This window comes from Acomys minous (genome assembly GCF_964271855.1).
Source record: "Acomys minous genome assembly, chromosome: 15".
Taxonomy (NCBI): domain Eukaryota; kingdom Metazoa; phylum Chordata; class Mammalia; order Rodentia; family Muridae; genus Acomys; species Acomys minous.
In genome coordinates this window covers 87010998-87031987 of record NC_140497.1, presented here as the reverse complement: position 1 = coordinate 87031987, position 20990 = coordinate 87010998, and positions in this window count along the sequence as shown.

Sequence of the window (20990 nt, the reverse complement as noted above, 5' to 3'; positions counted from 1 at the left end):
TACAAATAAATCAGTAATAAATATTATGTCCTTAAAAAGTATAGCTAAATTCAAAGAACAAAGTAAAAACGAGCAAAAAGACTATTGCCTATGATAGACCAATAACCTTTATAACACTGCACAAGCACCACACACATAGATTACACAGTCAAACATACGAATGTAAGTGGACAAAGTGCACGGACATTCAAATGGCAGAGGAAACCAGACTAACAGCATATAAGAAAAGTCTTACATCTGCGAGTAGTGAGGAAAACCACAAATTAAAGAGAGTGTGGTCCCATTCTTCATCCACAGTCTCAGGAGAGTTGAAGAAAGCATTCTTGACACAAACTCAGAGGAAAGTGTGAAAGCACATTGCTAAAGTCTGCAGTACTTCAGCCCTAAGGAAAACAACTTCTCAAGCTAATAAAATTAAAGCTGTATATAATCTGTAACTCGGCAATTGTCCTCCTGGAAATCCACCCCATAGATATAAAAGATAGCTTGTGGAAGTGTGCTTGTAGAGATGTTTATTGCAACATTCATCAGGAGAGTTTAGGCATGGAACAAAATGCCTATTGTTAATAAATAGCTGGGCAACACCACCCAACAGGTTTTTATATAGGTATTATATATAGGTTTTATATATATATATATATATATACACACACATATATGAGGCAATATGTCATGTGGTTCAAAGCAATTCCCAGAAGGTATTACTGAGTCAAAAAGCAAGAAGCCAGGCTGGAGAAATGGCTCAGAGGTTAAGAGCACTGTCTGTTCTCCCAGAGGCTCTGAGTTCAATTCCCAGCAACCACATGGTGGCTCATAACCATCTACATTGAGAGCTGATGCCCTCTTCTGATGGACATCACATGTGGGCAGAATACTGTATATATAATGAAACAATAAATCTTTCTTTTAAAAAAAGAATAATTATTGTCTTAAAAGAGCAAGAAGCCAGAAGTTGTGTATGAAGTTATATGTGTGCAGAGGAAGATAGAGGGCAAAGGTGCCCATATTTAGAAATCTGTCTATTTGAGCATGATGGCGTTGAACTGTAAGTTGGCTCATTAGCCTGCTTTACAGGATTGGCTGGACTGACCTGTGCTGTCCTGCTCAGTTATCCAGGAGATAAATGGAAGAGCTGATGAAGGAATAAAGAAGAGTAAGAGAAAAATCCACACCCAAACAGGGAAGAAAGAAAAACTGTATCTGTGTGTTTGAGGTCTATGAATTGTCATTTTTGTATGAAACTATATGTGTGAAGGTCATTTTTTTAATATATAAAACTCTTTGATGAATATCTTACTTAGAAGCAAATACATCCCTAAAAGCTGAGGCAAATCCAAAGCAGCAGTACTTAGCTATACAATGGCAAATAAAAATACAAACCAGACAGGGAGACTACTCAGAGACTACCACACAAATGTGAGGACTGAGATCAGACCCACAAACCCACATAAATGCTGGGTGGGTACAGCAACCCAGTCTGTGATCCCAGCACTCAGGAAGCACAGGTACAGGATCCCTGGGGTCCCTGTGATCCCAGCACCAAGAAAGGACAGGTACAGAGTCCCTGGTGTAAGTAGGCCAGCCAGACTCATTTTGTCTGCAAGCTCTGGGTGCAAGAGAGTGAGGTAAAAGATCAATTAAACAGGACTCCAGATGTCAGCCTCAAGTCTCTATATACCTAAACATGATCTTGTACACACTCCCACACATGTGTGCTTACATATGTGAGCAAACATATAAGCACATATGTACATACACTTGAGAAAGAACCTACATAGACTCCATAATGAAGGAGAATTTTATATTTTTATCTCAAAGTTATTAAGTGGGTCAAGATTCACATGTAACCTGATCACAGTTTATCATGGTCCTAGCCAATAGTCTGTTTATAACTGTTTTCTTTTTTTAAAAAACTGTCCAAAAAATTTTATAGGAATTTTACAAACATGTTCCATGGAAGAAAATGTGATATAAAGGTTCCCAAAGTAGGTTAAATCTCTGAAAAAAAAAAAAAAACTTTAATAAATGAACTTACAAAGCAAAAGAGAAGTGGCATTAACAGCACTAATTTTAACATGCACAATTTATAGCTCATTCGCAATGATTAAATTAAAATGGTAATTACAATTTTCAATAATAAGATTTAGGCCGAGTCAGGCCCAGGTTTAATCAAAAAATTATGTTTAGACTTTCTGTGTCTGAGTTAATTGATATTTCTTAATGGAAATGCCACTTGCCAATAAGATATGGTAGTAATAAAATTCTGTGCAAAACCCAAGCTACACAATTCTTTATCTTCGCAATTGCATGTGTCTAGCTACTGAGCACAATTTGAAAAGATAGGGGTGCTGAGAATATCACCAGTACTTTACAAAGAGCAGCGCGCAATCTGGAGGTGAACATGTGGAAAAGGAAGTCCTGAGGAGGGAAGCTAAACAGTGAGCGAGAATCCAAAGTGCTCATCTGCTAAGATGGTGGATTTAATAATAATAATAATAATAACATAATGACAGTAATATAGTTAACTCCCCAAAATTTGCTTTCAACTCCCCCATGCTTCAAAGAACCATGCTTTTCAGGCTGCCCACACCTCCAGGACTGTACTTAGTAAGAAGCAGATGTTACAAAACAGAACAGATGTCATGGCTGCTGCTCTGTCATGGGACAAGCACCCACTCACCTAACTTTTAAAACTCAAAACAAGAGTCACGGTGCCACAATAGAGATGAGATGTCACATCCAATAGGTGACAAAAAAATTTTTTTTTCTGTCTGATAATTTCCCCATTGCCACCCTGAAATGCAAACAAGAAAAAAAAATTTTCCGAGACAGGGTTTCTCTGTGTAGCCTTGGCTGTGCTGGACTTGCTCTGTAGACCAGGCTGGCCTCGAACTCACAGAGATCCGCCTGCCTCTGCCTCCCCGGGGCTGGGATTAAAGGTGTGCGCCCCCACCGCCCGGCTCAAGAAATCTTTTTAAGGAGGCATTATGACTGGTGTGTAAGCAACTAGGGAAGAAATGACATTGCCTGAAGCCAGCTTTTTGGTCATGGACTAAGCTTGTTTGAGTGAAGTCCTGGGCACTCCTTGAGCCTCCTTAAACACACGTATGAAGAGGGTGTCTTGTTTTCTCTGGAGAATAGACAGGAAGGAGAATTCACACTCCTTAGCTTCCTTGCTATGAGTTTCCAGTAGGGAGTCACTACTTTGCGGAGATTCGTCTTTCAGTGCACTAGCAACTCCCCTGATGTGTAAGAAGCTTGCATGCCTAAAACTGACCACGTGGAATGCATGGCACCTGTTCAAGGTCAACTCCATTTTCCTCGCCACCTTTTGGGAAACTAGGTTTTAACCTGACCTTGGAAAACTTTAGGTAACAAATATAACTCTCATTTTTTGTCAATAAAACATCCCAGTCACTCCTAGGCAAAACCTAGGAGTTTAGTTACCTATGCCCAGTCAAGCACAGAACTTCAACTCTCCTGAGCTGGGACCACCTAGGAAAGTGGGGCGATCCATTCACCTCTTCGGGAAGACGGCACCGAGCCCAGGAAGAGACATTTAGTTTGATGGAAGAAAGAGACAAAAAGGTTCTTCTTTGGCTGATACCAGTTACCATGACTGGGTCCCTCTATAGGCCTATCTCATTGGCTCTCTCATTTTTCTTTTCTGGGAATAAACGTTTTTCTGATTGGTTACTTCCCTTGGATCCCCTGGGCACCTACCTTATAGCTCCAATTGCTATCTGCTGTCCTTTCCACTCTCTATTCAGCTCCCCCGTATATAATCTATAACCCAGAATGTGCATGCACGCACGCACGCACACACACACACACACCACGTACATCTTGGGGAAAGGACGGAAGATTTACCCAACCATCTCCATCAGAACAAGAGCAGCTCTCCCACTTGGAACCTACTCAACACTCAACCTTCTAACTCATCTGAAACCTTAGTTGGGATAGTAAGCCTGTGCAAATCCAGTACAACAGGTCCGTGTTTCTTGCTAGAATGGAGTGCCTAGTTTTGGAGCCTTCACCAAAACAGAAATCAAACTAATTACATTTGAACAGCTTATGTTTTTGCTTGAGTAAGCAGATGTCTCATCTAAATTTTATTTAGCACCTGCTATGTTTTGATGCTTGCACATAAAGTGTCTTGTGTGTTTGGAAAGTTAGTTTGGGATTTTTGCTGGTGATGATCCAACCTTCTAATGAGACTTATATATTTTGAATATTACTAAATGTTTTGTTATAAAACGGCAATGATCACTGGGGTGGTTAATTTAACCCCCTTTGATTAGGTCAATGCCACGTATACTTGTTTTCCATGGGTATCAGTCTTCTTCTCTCACTTAGTGCTTAGCAATAAATGGGGATTTTTATTTTATAGCACTCAATTTGGTAGCCTGGCAAATGCTGGAAGTAGCTCAGAAAAATGGATACACAGCAGAGTTCATAGCAATGCTCAACACATTTGGGCTACATAAGCTATATATTTTATGACTCATACTTGTTTTTAACAAGTAAAAGAGGAGAGAATGACACCCAAGAGAACTGTGGTGTCGAGAAAAGTGATGAGCTCCCATGACTAGAAATCGAAAACCCAGGAGTAAGAAAGGTCCTAGCTTCTGTTGGTTATTAATGCCTACAACAGATCACTCCCCAAATGGAATGGAATAGACACAGAAGACCTGACTTGTATTCCCTGTTTGTGTTTAAAGGCACACTCTATTTAAAGGAAGAAAAAAATCAGCTACTAACTCCACCTGTTATTAGAAAGTAATTTACCAGGGTACTGTACCTAAACTTGACTAAGCCCTACCAGTCCTGAACTTAAGAACTTTGTGGAGTTTTTTGGTCAGCTTATTTTAAAAACACATTCCCTTTAAGGGAGTTCTCTTGGCTTTCCAGACATGTTATGATTTGCCAAGGCTATGAGATGAAACATTTAAGTCAACATTTCCAGAAATCACAAAATAAAACTGTTCCCACAAGTGATGTGGGGAGTTTGACAAATGAATGTACAACATGTGCTTCTTTGTTACGTTCATTTCCAGGGCTTTATGAGAAGTTGTTACATAATCACACAGACAACAGCTTTTTTCCTAAACTCTCACCTGCCGGAAGTAAATGAATAGATTTAAGTCATCTATGCTACATCAAGGAGCCAAGATGTATCATAAAGACTAAGAGAGTAAATGTTAAAGGCAAAATGAAAATTTCTCTAGGAACCATGTTTCCATGTGTTATTCCTCATGAGCATTTCACCCACTGTTGACTGGTTAAGTAAAATGTTCTTTATTCAAACCAGGAGGGATAACCGTCATCAGACACAGGCTCTGGAGTCGGACTCCCCTAGATGCACACACAGGTCCATACATCCCAGAGTCTCAGGTTTCCCAATCCATTAAACAAGAAACAGTTGTTATACTGATGGTTTATACAGAGGCATGTGTACACACATTACACGTGTGTGTGTTTGTGCATGGGTATGCAGGAGTATAAATCTTCCTCAAATAGGATATTAGTCAATTAGTCAGAGTTCTCTTGAGAAACTTAATCAAGAGGATAGATGCACAGGTAGATAGATGACAGATGATAGATAGATAGATAGATAGATAGATAGATAGATAGATAGATAGATGTTCTAATTGAAAATCCTAGATTGTTCTATTTTACCAATAAAGACTCAGGAGCCAGATGATTAGGTGAAAAACCTGCTAGCTCAGAGAGGCAGAGAAAGCACCAGCTGAACTTCCTACTCAGCTCACGTCCCAATGGAGAAGGCCCCAGAGGCTCACTAGCTCAGCTAAAGCCCAAGGAGCTGAGAGCCAAAGAGCTAAAGCTAAGATCTCAAGAGTAAAGCCCAAGAGCTAAAAGCGCCAAAGGCCCCTTCTACTTCCACAGGCTGTCTTAAACACCCCTCAACTCAGTCTCTCCTACTCTTTAATCCCTGTCAGCTGGTTTTTCGATCCGCCTCTTGACCTAGGGTTAACTTTATTAAATCCTGTGTACAGAAAGCTCTTGGATTAAAGGTGTGTGTAAGGCTGCCTGAACCACACCTTAATCACCAGTTTACAGTAAACAGAAAGTGCCTGGATTAAAAGGTGGGTTAGGACTCAACCACAAAAAACAGGGATTTACAGTTCAATCTCAGGGATCACAACCGGATCAAAGATAGATTTTTTTGTTGTTGTTTTTTTGGGGTTTTTTTTTTTGTTTTTTGTTTGTTTGTTTGTTTTTTTGTTTTTGTTTTACAGTTCCCAATCTCATGGATCATATGATAAGAGTACCATCCACACAGGGGCGCACACACACTTAAGAGATAAAGTAAGTCTTTGGTTTTAGTCCGCTTCAGAGGAAGCTCGGAGCTGGGCTATGGTTGCTGCATTCGATGCAGCCATCTCACCGGAACTGAGGCTTCCATGGTTGTAGTTACCCATCCTCCAAAAATCTTAAGTATAGGCGGCTGGAGAGATGACTCAGAGGTTAAGAGCACTGACTGCTCTTCCAGAGGTCCTGAGTTCAATTCTCAGCACCCACATGGTGGCTCACAACCATCTATAATGTGATGCCCTCTTCTGGCCCGCAGGTGTACGTGCAGGCAGAGCACTGTATACATAATAATAAATAAATCTTTTTTTTTTTTAAAGAGAGAATGTAAAAAAAAAAAATCTTAAGTGTAAAACTCCGGAAATAAATCATTCATGAATGTTAAGCTGCTTGCCGCTCCAGTAGGGGTGACGAAACTTCATGCCCTGCCTCTCCACCTTTCCTGGCTGTCAGTCATCCTTTTTCCAGTGCATCCGCCTTGTATACGCAACCACCCTACTGGTCCTCAGGCCATCTGTGTTTCAGAGTGACCACTGTGATCCCACCGCACTTGCAACTTGGTAATAATGGCTTCAGGTAGTGACGCTGAACGTGTTCCTCGAAAACAAAAAAGGGTAACATAGCAAGGTAACAAGCATTTTCTCCATCCACAGATATAGGCAAAGGTAATTGCACTTTTATAAGTGCCTGGGTTCTGAACTGGGTCTTTTACTGCCATCAAACTGAAGCACACACACACACACACAGACTCTTCTTCAGCTTCCTCGCTGGCTTGTCGTAAGGGAGCTTCATTTTAGTTCACTTGGTTCTCAGGCCTTGGGGTTCTGGGAGCAAATATACACCAGCTCTCCAGGATCGCCAGCTTCCCATTTGAAGACTTGTCTGCCTAACTATTAGAAATGGTCAGACTTGCTGGGCATGATGGCTCACACCTTTAATCCCAGCACTCGGGAGGTAGAAGCAGGTGGATGGCTGTGAGTTCGAGGCCAGCCTGGTCTAGTACAAGACAGCCAAGGCTACACAGAGAAACTTTGTCTCCAAAAACAAAAAGAACAACAACAACAAAAAAAAATCAGACATGGGGACTTTTCAGACCCCTTAATTGTATGAGTCGAAAACAAATCTTTTGTCTACCAGTGTGCCTATCTAGAGAAATAGACACATAGATGACAGATAGGAAGACAGATAGATGGGTGGATACACACATACATAATACATATATACATACATACATACATACATACATACTAGATAGATAGATAGGTAGATAGATAGATAGATAATTGCCTAATATTCCACTTAAGGAAAATTTATATATCTGTATATACATACATAAATACATACACATATAATGTGCTTATTTATTCCTATGTATAAACCATCAGTATAAAAAAGTATTTTCTTGTATAACAAAGTACTTTCTTTGGGGGGGCTGTGTATGAGTGTATGTGCTGTGTGTGTGTGTGTGTGTGTGTGTGTGTGTTGTGCTGTGTGTGGCTATGGCCATGTGTGTATAGGTGCCAGCAGAGAGCAGAAACGTCAGCTTCCTCTAAGAGCAGGTGTCATAAGTGGTTGTGAACCAGCTTCTGCAGGAGCAGTACACAATTGTAACCATCTCTCCAGCCCCTCTGTGAAGTCACCTTAAAATATCAAGAAGAATTGTTTTGCCTTGTATAAAATCATGAATATATAGCAATTACAGTTTCTCATGTGTTCTATTATTTATGATTAAATCCACAGTAAGGTTATCCTTTCATTTCTCCCATAGAGATAGATTACCATATACTGTTGAGTACCATTGATTTGCATTACACACATTTCTTATTTGGCTTATTAAATGTGTTTTGTGAGCATGCCACGATGATGAGAAGTGCCAGCCTATCACACTTATTTTCAATTTGCATTGAAGTTATAATATCAAAAGTCCCTGATGTTGAGATATACAATGATTGTAATAAGAGGCTAAGAGTCTTTGTCTGGGCTTAAGAGGAATGAATTACTTAATAAATGCGCATTATTTACATTTATCTTGCACCTGTTTTTCATTTGTGAAGTAAAATTAATAGAACCTACCGTTTGGTGGTGGCACACTTGTCTGGAGCATGCAAGGCCCTGAGTTCAAGCCCCTATATATCAAGAAAACAGAAACCCCTGTTTAAAGATAATATAAGGGACAAATGTAAGCCATCTAGCACAAACAGCTGGATGGCATGTCCTTCTGCTTGGATGGATATGATGGATGGTCAAGGAGCGGCTCTCTCGGTGTCGGGAGCCCTGAGATCTCAACTGCCAGACACTTATGGTCCCAGGCATTGAAGCCCACAGGCTATTGGCTGTACGTGTGGAGTTTAATGCTCTGGACTTTTCATGCCAACAGCCTGGCACCCAGTAGCTAGCATTTCAGCTCCCAGTCTTGATGTGTCAAACATTTAGTCCTTAACCATCACCAGGGCTCACCCCTATATAACTGGAAAGGGGCGGTGGCGTGCTTGTTATCAGATTGCAGTTCAAAGCAGTTACACATGACCTTGCTTGTAAGTGCATGACTTCCAGTTCTGCCAATCATAACAAGCCTTACATCTGCTGAAACACAAGCCTTGCCAGGGGACCAATCACAAGTGCAGGCTTTCTGATGAGTGGCCCCAAACCCCATCAGAATAGCTACTGGTTGAGAAAGGTCATCTAGAGGTCACCAAGACTTGTGGCCTCTAGGAGTGTCTTTTACCTTCCATTCCTAGAGCCTATTTCACCTTCAGACCCCTCAGCTTCTTGTAAATTCCATGAGTGTATATGAGACTTACCTTGGGTTATTTCTTGCCTAGATTAGTCCAAATTGTCTGTTTCTGTTGTTTAAAACCAAAGACCCCACTGATAGGTCAATTCAATTTCATTCAGTGTTTTCTCAGAGGAGGCACCACCGGAAAACTGTGCTAGCCACAAAGTCGTAAAGTATGGACCCATTCCAAACTCACTAGGTAGAAAGAACATGACTCATTAAAAAAAAAAAAAGTAAATAAATCATGAGTTCCAGATGAATAACGAAAACAATGTTCCATAAAAGTGCATAGGAAAAATATAGTTCTGAGAGGTAGTGCCTTGTTGTGGTAAGATATTGCATTTGGGATCAAATAATATGCTTTTAAGCCTCAACTCTGCCTCCCCCTTTTTTATTTTTGATTCTGCCACATCTTTCAATGACTCTAACCTTTCTGTCTTGTTATATCAAATGAGATAATGGAATTGAAAGCATGCTGGAACCTGAGACCCACAACACAAATATTAGTTGCTGATTACTGTTATGAACTGGGCATGGTCAGCAATCTCCCAACGTGAGCTAACTTATGTGCTGCAGCTAGCATTCACTACATGTCTGATGCACACTATATACTCTACTAAATATACATTCTGAATCTTACAACACAATGTGGAGCATAGGCTTATTTCTCTTCTACAAATCAGAAAACTGTGAGCCCTGGGCATTGGTGACTTTCCAAAAACCAAGTAATTAGTAAGTGGCAATTCCAGGACTTGAACTGCCTGTGCCTGACTTACAAATCTATCATTCTACAAAATTCTGCCTTCCTTACAGCACCTTTGAGAAGCATAATATTCCAAAAAATGTGATACTCAGAACAGAAATATGCTGTGCACATATCTCTCCTCTCATTTCCTTGACACAACGACATCCTCTTGAAAACCAGCCAGACCCAATCATCCCACATAGGACCCTTGTCAGTCCTACACCTCATCTCACATCTGTCAGTCATGAGAACCATGGACTTTGTGTCAGGGTCATTAAGGGCAAAATAGTCTAGATTCCAGATGTGGTGCCAACAAGGGAACCAAGAAAGTGTATCACCTCAGAAAAGGTGAAGTTCTACCCCAGAGCATATGCTAAGGATGAGATCTGAAGCATCACATATACACATATGCACACACACACACACACACACACACACACACACACACATGAACACACACAAGCAAGCACACACGATGGATGAAGCAAGATAAGCTCCAACGAGCTTCAACAACCTCATTTCTTCCCTCAATCTTGTACACCATCCCAGACAAAATTCTGCAAAAAAAAAAAAAAAAAAAAAAACCCATGCCATAACCACAAATTACATATTCTCTAAAAAACAATCACCATATAAACATTTTAAAACAGATTGAAATCATTACACAAGAGGAAATTACAGCAGGATTATTGATTGTATGTTTTATTTTGATGCTCATACCTAACTAAACATTTCCCATCTAATTTTCTCTCCACAAGTTCATCATAAGCCCAGAGCAGTAATTTTTGTCATTGATTAACAAAGTTCAAGCAGCTAAGTCTGTAATAGCAGTTTATTCACTATGCTCAACTGTCAACAGTCGGTATTTACCAAGAAACACACCGTCCATCTCACATCTTATTTTTCAAGTCTTATATAGCTAGACTGGCTAATTGTCTAATCTCCATTCATAATAGAATTATTTACTGTTTGTTCTTTCTTGCCAAGGCACACACCAAAACCTGTGACCACATTCTAGGATCACAAGATCCAAAAACTCAAACCCAACCTAGAGTGAAGTGCTTTCCTTGATCATTAACTCGTTGCAAGCCCACTTTTCTCTTCCTAGTATAATTACGTGCTTGTAACACAGGACGGCTCTGTCTTCCTTTCCTCACCTGTGCAGCCTTCATCTTCTACAAGGGAGGGGGCGCATTCTACTCTTAATTCTAGCTTTGTCATAACTTTCTGGTAAGACAACTTACTCCATCTCCTTAAACTTCCTATCAACTACCCTAAACTCCTAAAACTATTTAAGTCAAATCAGGAATTCCATACAATCACTAATTCACCTAAACAAGATCATTTTATGAAAGTTCATCTTCGTATTGTCCTGCAGGGAAACGGCCCAAGTGAGTGAGCTGTCACCCAGGAAACAATTACACCACAGTATAGGCAGTGAGTGTCCCCCCACACCCAGCCACACCATGCCAGACATATGAGGAATACAGCGATGACAAACATGAGAAGGCGCAGCAGCAGCAGCAGCAGCAGCAGCAGCAGGAAGTAATCCAGAGACGAAGCAGCAGCAGCAGGAAGTAATCCAGAGACAAAGCCCTTGGGGTCGTGCCTCTCCAGGGTGCACCCATCGCAGCCAGGCAAAACGGGGGTGGGGGGGGAGGGCATCTCCAGGAAGCTCACCTGCCCACTGCAGCTTCTCCTGCATGGTGCCCACCACACAGTTCTTCAATCATCACTCCTGGTAGTATTTTAGCTTTTGAGACACCTTGGGTTTACATTCCATAAATCTCCTCAGAATGACATCAGGCCTTTAAATAGCCATATCAGGCTTGGGAAAGAGGGACACATAGGTTATATCCAACTAGAGATACGTGTGTGTGTGTGTGTGTGTGTGTGTGTGCGCGCGCGTGTGTGTGTGTAAATTCATGTGTGTGTATGCATGTGTGGGTGTGTGCATGTGTGGGTGTGATTTTATTTATGCCTTTTTCCTCTCTGCCTCCTTCTGCCACCCCATCTTTCCCTTCCCTTTCACTCTCAAACTCAGTAAAAGTCATATTGTCTACTTTTGTCTTTGCCGCTACTTTGCTGGCATTGAAAGCAGAGCACCATGGGTATTTAAAAGGCTCTCTACCACCGAGCTAAATCTCCAGCCCTCAGACTAAACATCACTTCCTAGTCACACAACCACGCTCTTGTTCACAGGTTTGCCATGGACTCGAGCTCTGGGATTTTGTTGGAGGGTGCAGATGAGTGAACTGCGTCCTGAATAACTGTGCGCTGGTGACATGAGCACAGCCTTGCCAAGAACCCCAATGCTTCAACCCCGTGGGGAAATGGCAAAGCCTACCCCCAACAGAGTAAGGGCTCCAGGGCATGGCAAAACCTTCACTGGACCCACGTAAGGCTGCCAATTTTGTGTGAAGAAGATATCCACCAGATCTCTCTCCTCACAGATATCTGCAGCTTGAAGACTGCTCCTACAGATAATGCTGCTACCAAGGTTAGGAAACCTGGCTTCTTGACCCAACTGCATAACATAAACCCTGCCTCTTTGTTATGTATCTGCAGCTGTATCTACATCTGTATCTGTATCACTTGTGTGTGTATCTGCATCATCTGTGTCTGTATCTGTATCATCTGCATCTGTATCACCTGTATCTATATCTGTATCACCTGTATCTGTATCCCCTGTATCTGTTTCTGTATCTTATGTATCTGTGTCATATATTGTATCTGTACCTGTATCTGTATCACCTGTATCTGTATCTGTTTCATCTGTATCATCTGTATCTGTATCATCTGTATCTGTATCTGTATCTGTATCATCTATATCTGTGTCCGTATCACCTGTATATATATCTGCATCATCTGGACCGTCTGGATCTGCATCTAGAGCTGTACATAACAATCAGCCTCCTTCTCCAGCTGCATGCAGTAACCCTGCCTTCATGTTCAACTCAACATAATAGCATGCGGTGCTTCCAGGATGCTAAAGCTTCTTTCTCAGACTCCAGTCCACTGAATTCCAGCTTTTCTGTGTACCAACGTGTTTGTCCTTTCTTCATTCCCTTGTCAGCCGCAGTGAGGCCCAGTCCTTGGAATCTGTGCAAGGACTTGGCATTTTTGTAGATGAGCTCCTCATCCTAAATGCAGTGACCTGGCTTGTCTCTATTGAAAACGCTTCAAGACTTTGGCCACATAGACTAATGCAGAGATTGAAATGTGAGGGACTAAAAAGCTGAAGAGAGATGGGGTAGAGGAATGGAAATCCAATTTCAGGCTCTCCGGGAAGTCTAAGTAGAAGCTTTGATGGGTAAAGGAGCAGAAGATAAAAGCGGATGGAGGACAATGGTGTTCCCGTGGCTACTGCTGCACAGTCACCGTCCACAAACATGACAGCTTAAAATAACAACTTCATTATAGGTGATGATGTGATCCACCGAGGCTTCTCTTCTCTGGGGCTCACTCCCAGAATTCACTGGGAGTACTGCAAGGTAGGACTACGGATTCTGAGAGGGCCTCACTCACATCTGGAGATTCGTGCTGTGTCATCCTGCATGCCACGTTATTTCTGCCCTACATGGTCTCTCACCAGCCTTTTGACTCTTCACAGGGTCTGTGGATACAGAAATGCATGTTGGCACTCCGTACACATCACACTACACTGGGCTTTGTCAATAGTGAGCACCAGCGTGACACTTCCACAGGGGGTGGTGGGCTTCATGCATCTCCATATGTTTGTAAGAAAAGGATGAAATGGTGAGCGCAGAACAGACGGTGGAAAGTCATCCGCAGAGATCACCACCAGCATGTATGTTGCCTCTCCTACCAGCAGATGGAGTTTATTTTCTTTCCCCTGGAATATGAGCCCATTAGTGACTGACTTTGACCAATAGGGATCAATTTTTAAAGAATTAACAATAAAATAAAAGTTTCAGGAATGTATGACATAAATTGAACTATCCTATTTCTCAACAGAGAATAGTATAAAGCCCTTTCAACAATGCTTGCCCAAAGTACTCTATGGGCACATTTGGCTCGTTACTTTCTTACAGCATTGATACTTTTCTGTATCTCTTGCTTTTATATTTATCTATTCCTTTTTATTTAAAAAAAAACTGCTTATACCATAGGTGCATAAAACTGGTACTAACACCCACCATATGGATTTATTTCATCTCACACTGATGGTGTGCTATTGTTCAAGGCTCCCTCTCGTAGCTGAGAAAACAGAGAGAAAGTTTACGATTACAGACATAGGAAACGGTTAAACCTGGAAATGGAAACCTGGACTGGTATCTGAGCAACATCTTTCTACTTTGTCCTTTGCCTTACATCTCTAAAGATAAAACTGATCCACTGTCCTGAAGGAATTTGAATGCCAACAGCGAGCCCAGACAGAGAAGCTAAGAGCACTGGCCACTCTTCCAGAGATCCTGGGTTCAATTCCCAGCAACCATGGTCGCTCACAACCATCTATAATGTGATCTGGTGCCCTCTTCTGACCTGCACATGCACATGCAGGCAGAGCACTGTGTACATAATAAGTAAATAAATCCAAAACATAAATAAATAAACATCAATGTAACGTGACATATGACACATACATTATATGAGCTGAAGAATGTGGCAGAGAAGGTAAACGCCTAGGATAAGAGGAAAGGATTCAAAGGGAAAATGGCATCTACTTGGCAACAGTGAGACTTGCAGTGTTGTCTCATATCAGCTGGGATTTGGCTTCTAGAAGACTCCGTACTAAAACCCACAGATGTTCATAGCCCTTGTGTTAAAGGATGTAGCATTTGCATATCTTCCCATATGCTTTATGCCTCTCAAGTTGAAGTGAAGTAGAGTTTTCTATAGCTGAAAGTGAAAAGGAAAATGGAGTTAATTTGACGGTGCAGCAGGAGAAGTGCAAACTGGAAAGATGGTCAGCCACTCGATCTTAACGAGTTTCTCCATACCTCAAGAAACCGATAAAGGAAGTAGATTATTTCCTGTGAGATCCTCTGAGGATAGTAAAACAGGCTCGCCAAAAATCTCAGTTTTTGAAACAGCACTGAGCAAAAGGCATGTTCGTCAATTGCATTTCATTAACCAATTCAGCAGCCAAGCATTAATGGCTTTGTTTACTACCCTGATTGTGAAAACTATATTAAATTATGCATAATTAATGAAAACAAACTGCTTTTTAAAGGTGCCAAAAAAAATTGAAATGAGGACGGACAATGAAAGAAACGGAGAAAATTCTCCCCTGAAAAAAATTAGTATGACAACACTAATTGTTGCCAGGCTCACCTCCACCCTGCCCTACCTGCTCGCATCTCCGGTTTCTGCTTCAGAGCACGGCTGTCCTGTCTCATGATCCCAGCGGCCTCTTTTTGTGCTCCTCCAATGCACTGTTTTATTCATGTTTGTCACCCCCACAAGGCCATATGCCTTTTATATATTCTGGACTACCCCTGTACCCATGAGAGGACTCATTCCGATGATGGTAAAGGGTGGAAAGTAAGTCAAAAAGAGCTAAGACTATCTCAAACTCCATATTACTACACAGTTAGGTTTTTAAAATGGATATACATTTATACCTATGGTCAAGACTCCTGCTGGCAAGGACTAGTGGAACTCTCCTGTAAGCCCCTACACTCTGAAGACTGAAGCGGAAGATCACAAGTTCAGGCCAATGGGGGGGGGGGGGAGGCTGTTGGGTGATCCGGCTGCAGAAACTATAAATAACCCGCTATCTCTTGTCTGTGCCTCTCTGGAAGCCCCGAGGACCTGAAGAAGTGGCCGTGTGAGCAGGATGTTAATCACAGCTGGCCACTGCTACAGAGCTCTTCCGAAGTATAGAATTGCTGCATGCAGTGTGACATACGGGGCCAACAGTAAGCTTAAACATTAGCTAGGTAATTTTCACTTCCTGAAGTACGATAGTCATTGCTAGAAATATTGACTTAGAAATAACCTGTGGGAATTGTGAGATGGTTTGGTGGTTAAGAGCACTTGCTGCAGCCGTGTGGTGGTGGCACACGCCTTTAATCCCAGCACTTGGGAGGCAGAAGCAGGAGGCTCGATGTGAGTTCGAGGCCAGCCTGGTCTACAAAGTGAGTCCAGGACAGCCAAGGCTACACAGAGAAACCATGTCTCGAAAAACAAAAACAAAAACAAAAGAGCACTTGCTGGTCTTGTAGAGCACCCACACTGGGCAGCTTACCACTGCTGTAACACCAGCCCCACGGCACCTGACACCGCCTTCTGGCTTACAACGGTCCCTGCACACATGTGTATATACATACAGATGAATACACATAAATAAAGACAAAATGAATTTTTAGATAAATTAAATATATACACAATTGAGTTGAAGAAGTCAGTTTTATTTGAAATATTCTATTTCCATGAGTTGCTAGGCAAGGATCTAGTGTTTGCTTTAGGGATGGGAAGATGAGAAAGGAAAACAAAAGTTGTCGGGGGGAAAGACACTGAAAGAAGTAGATTCATGAATAGCTTCGTGAGACACTGATAATAACGAGAGCAAGGTTGGTGCTCTGTTAAGAAAATGCTGAGCAGAGCTGGTGGGAGACCCCTGTTCCAAGGGTTTGGGGTGCCATGGAGCTCCCAGCATCACTAACAGACAGTCTAGAAGCTGTCACTTTCAGGGTGGGCATGCACATAGACAAGCTTGCTTACACTCAAGGGCTGGCAACACTTGTGGGTCACGGTGTCTTTTAACGTGTAATCAAACCATAATCAAGAAACCTCTGACAACCTGCCTAGAGTTTGCCAACAGAGATAAAAGCCAGAGCCAGAGCCAGCGCCAGCCACTCTCCTGGTCCCCTAGCACAAATGCGGGCTTGCTAATAGAACAGAGTGTCATTTCCTCTAGTGTTGTACAATCCTGTGAGCCAGCAATAATAAATTATCCACCGATCCTTCTAAACATGCTGTAGGTATCAAATTCTCTTTACTGACTTCCCGACTGCTTTCATTGCTAAGATCGTGGATTGGTTGCTTTCCTGTTGCTATGATTAAAGTACTGTGACCAAAGGCAGCGTAGGACAAAGTGTCATTCGCCTTTCAGTCCCAGAGGGCTAGATGTCCACAGTGGCGTGGAAGACATGACAAAAGGTGCAGGAAGCAGAGAACGAGAGCAGGAGTGAAGGAGAGAGTGAAGCTACCAACTCGTAAAGTCCATCCCCAGTGACATACCTCACCCTCCAGGACTCCATTTCCCAGAAGTCCCAACATCTTCCCAAGCAGCACCCTAACCCTAACACCTAGGGACCGGGTGTTAAAGCACATGACCCCATGGGGACCCTCTGCTCTCATCCACACATCCAGGCATCCGTGCCCCACAGTGAGGCCTGCCTGACATTCTAAAAGATCCCAGCATGACCTTACCCTTCCCAGCCTCAACTCTGCCAAATGACTCCTTGCCTCCCAAGAATGCTCCGTGTTTTCTTATCTCCTGGGTTTTCCTACACCTCTTCTACCTGGATCCCTCCCCTCTACAACCGTCCCTATAATGTCCAAATCTCTCTTTGCAATTGCCTTTGCTATAGATCCAACGTGGACACCTTGTAGCTTTCAATTCTTGGCAAAAAGCAATAGATGACCACAAAATAAGAATTCAGTAGGTTTACTTTCACAAACTCACCACCCAGCCAAGATTACATAAATCATTTCCAGGCTTCTTGTTTCCCAGATTTCTTTTTTTTTTTTTTAATATTTATTTTACTTTTGATTACATTATCTAGGGGATGTGCACATGAATGCAGAGGCCAGAAGCAGCAGGTCCCCCGGAACCATCGCTATAGTGAGCTGCCCAAAATGGGAGCTAAAAAGCCAACTCGGCAAAAGTAACATATTCTTAACCACTGAGCTGTACTTCCAGCCCCCACTTCCTGATTTTTGTAAAGTCGAGATGTAATTGATGTTGGTTGTTGTTGTTGTTGTTGTTGTTGTTGTTTTCAGGGCTTTTTATAAAGATTTCAGTGTCTATTTAATGCCTCTTATTTCTGTTAAAAAATTTCTACAGCCTCAAATTCAAACATGTAAGTATCTATAAGGGAAGTTATATTGCCCTTGGGACACAAATGTTTTGAGTCAAGAAAAGTGAGTTTAGACCAGATATGAGCATGCTTCAAGTTTTCAGCGTTTTAAGTAATGCTGTACTTCAGCACTTATTGATTTGAATCAGAGCATGGGACACAATCTATATTCAGAACTTATACTCAAAGGCGTAAAGGTACAGATTTTGAATTATCCTGTTTGCTGAGCAGAGGCAAGCAGTATGAACTATCTAAGCAAATACTACTACTTACGTGAAAATAAACAACATAATGTAATTTTTAAATTACCAGGGTGGCCAAGGATTCAACCGGGAGCCTAGGACCACATCCCCCAGTGTCTCCTCTCTAGGTGGACTTCACTCTGGATGTGGGAGTGCCAGCAGACTTCAGTAGAAGCACCCCCGTAGAAAAGTAATCTAAGTAGGGAGTGGTGGTGCACACCTTTAATCCCAGCACTCAGGAGGCAAAGGCAGGCAGATGGCTGTGAGTTCAAGGCCAGCCTGGTCTACAAATCCAGGACAGCCAAGGCTACACAGAGAAACCCTGTCTTGAAAAAAAGAAAAAAAAGAAAAAGAAAGAAAGAAGGAAAAGAAAAGTAATCTTAACCCAGTGGCAAACAAAATCCTGAGGATCCCACACTCCTAATGCAAAACAGAAGGCTCTCAAAACGTTCTACTAAGAAGGTAACAGGAACTGAACACCCCCACCATGACGATGTGTTTTCCCTCCTCTGAGGCATAATGACCTTCCCCTCACATTCTCTGCAACTTTCCTCTGCTGCGGTTCAAGGCATCATTTTCCTGGGGCCACAAGGCTGCAAATGCTCTTTAGTAAACCAAAAGCGTGTGCTTGCATAGGAGAGGCAGCTGACCTCCCCTATCAGTTTCCGCAGCACCGACCTCACACAACAAAACCACCCACAGACAATGAGCAAAACTGTTTGCTGAAAGCAGTTAAATGTATCTACATTAACAGGATCTGATTTTCCTCTGAATTGGACTTGAGATTTGAGAGCATTTATAAGCCAGATCACATAACAGGGTGACATTTTCCATCACTTGTTTTAATTCCAAGCTACCCAAGTGCAGTTAAATAAGAAGCTGCTATAATTAGCTTCTTATTTGTCTGATTTCTGCCGGTATTTAAAGCTTATAACTTCATAAGTGAGCAGAAAAGCGGACTGTGTCTAGCATCTGCCCTCTTCCGCTTCATACGACATATTCATATTATTTCTGACGTGGTGCGGAGAGATATTTCAAAACACAGAAAGCATTTCATTCCAAAAGCACTCGGAGCTCGGTGCTCAGTGGATATTGGATGCATGAGAAATCTTTCCACACAATTTATTAGTTAAATAGATGGACTCTTTATGGCACAGAGAATGATTCGGTTTTGCTTAATACTATTAGCCAATACCTGAAACATTACACTCTGCTCTGCTCTCAGGGCCATGTCTTTAATACTTTTAGGGGGTTTTGTTTGTTTGTTTGTTTGTTTCTTGTTTTGTTTTGTTTTCAGAGACAGGGTTTCTCTGTTGTAGCCTTGGCTGTCCTGGACTCACTTTGCAGAGCAGGCTGGCCTTGAACTCACAGCAATCTACCTGCTTCTGCCTCCCGAGTGCTGGGATTAAAGGTCATGAGCCACCACACACAGCTAATTCCTTTTTTTTTTTTTAACAATCTTTATTCGGGTTCAGTATATACCAAAAGCGTATTCTTAAGTATTGACAAGTTTTGGCAAATGCACATACTGAAGTGCGCTCTCCAGCCTTACCAATATATGTGTGTATATATTAAGTTTAGATGGCATGTGAGTGTATGAGTGTGTTCATGTGGCGGAGTGGAGGGGTGTGAGTGTGTGTGTGTGTGTGTGTGTGTGTGTGTGTGTGTGTGTGTGTGTGTGTGTTGCATCTACAGATGTGGTAGATGAACACAGAGAGCTGAATGTGACTGCAAATTTGAGATATTGTTTTTGTCCTGCAGTTCTATTGGCTTGAAAATCTGTATGGAAGGCTGGGCAGATGGTTCAGTAGTTAAGAGCACTTGCTGCTCTTGCAAAGGACCTAAGCTCAAATCCCAAATTCCAAACCCACTTCCGGCAGCATACAACCACCAGCAAGTGTGGTTCCAGGTGACCCAGCGCTCTTTTCCGACCTCCACCAACACCCACACTCACACACAGACACAAGCATACAATTTAAAAATAAAAGTTTTTTAACTTATTTAACTTATTCAGATTACAACTCAATTGTTATCCCATCACTTGTATCCTCCCGTTCCTTCCTCCCTCCCGCTTTCACCCTATTCCCCTCCCCTAGGTCTATGACTGAGGGGGACCTCCTCCCCCACTATATGGTCATAGGCTATCAAGTATCGTCTTGGTAGCCTTTCTTGAGTGTCACCAGATCCAAGCTTGATTGCAAGATGTCCTCCTTCTAGATTACAGGCAAGGCCAGGCACACATTGAGGCTCCATCGAAACAAGACTGAAGAGTTTTGTTTGTGATGAAAAATGAGTTGGTTTTTTTTAAATGTATTTTATTAATTTATTCATATTACATCTCAGTTGGTATCCCATTTAAGTTGATTTTTTTTAAAAAACAGGCTTTTTGTTTTGTTTTGTATTTTATAAATTATTTATTTATTTATTCACTTCACATCCAGATCGTAACCCCCTCCTCCCCGTCACTCACCACCTTCCCTCCCTCTTCCCCCCTCCCCCCTCCCCTTCTCCTCAGAAAAGGGGAGCCCCACCACCACCAACCAACCCCAACACATCAACCCTGAGCATCAGGACTGAGCACATCCTCTTCCCCTGGTTAACAGCACGTTGTACAGTCAGTGCATACCCACCAGTAGCATCCTTATCACTGTGGCAGAGCAGCGTCAACGTAGACATGTCCCAGAACCAGGAACAATGGTATTTTTCTGGGTTTAGCCAAGTATGGTGCACGGAAGACGTTGCCTCAGCCAACCATGACGAAGGAGGAGGTAAATTGCAAGCATCATAGGGCAGGGGACCATTTCCCAGGAGCAGTTAGGAGGACACAAGCCTCAGTCCACAGC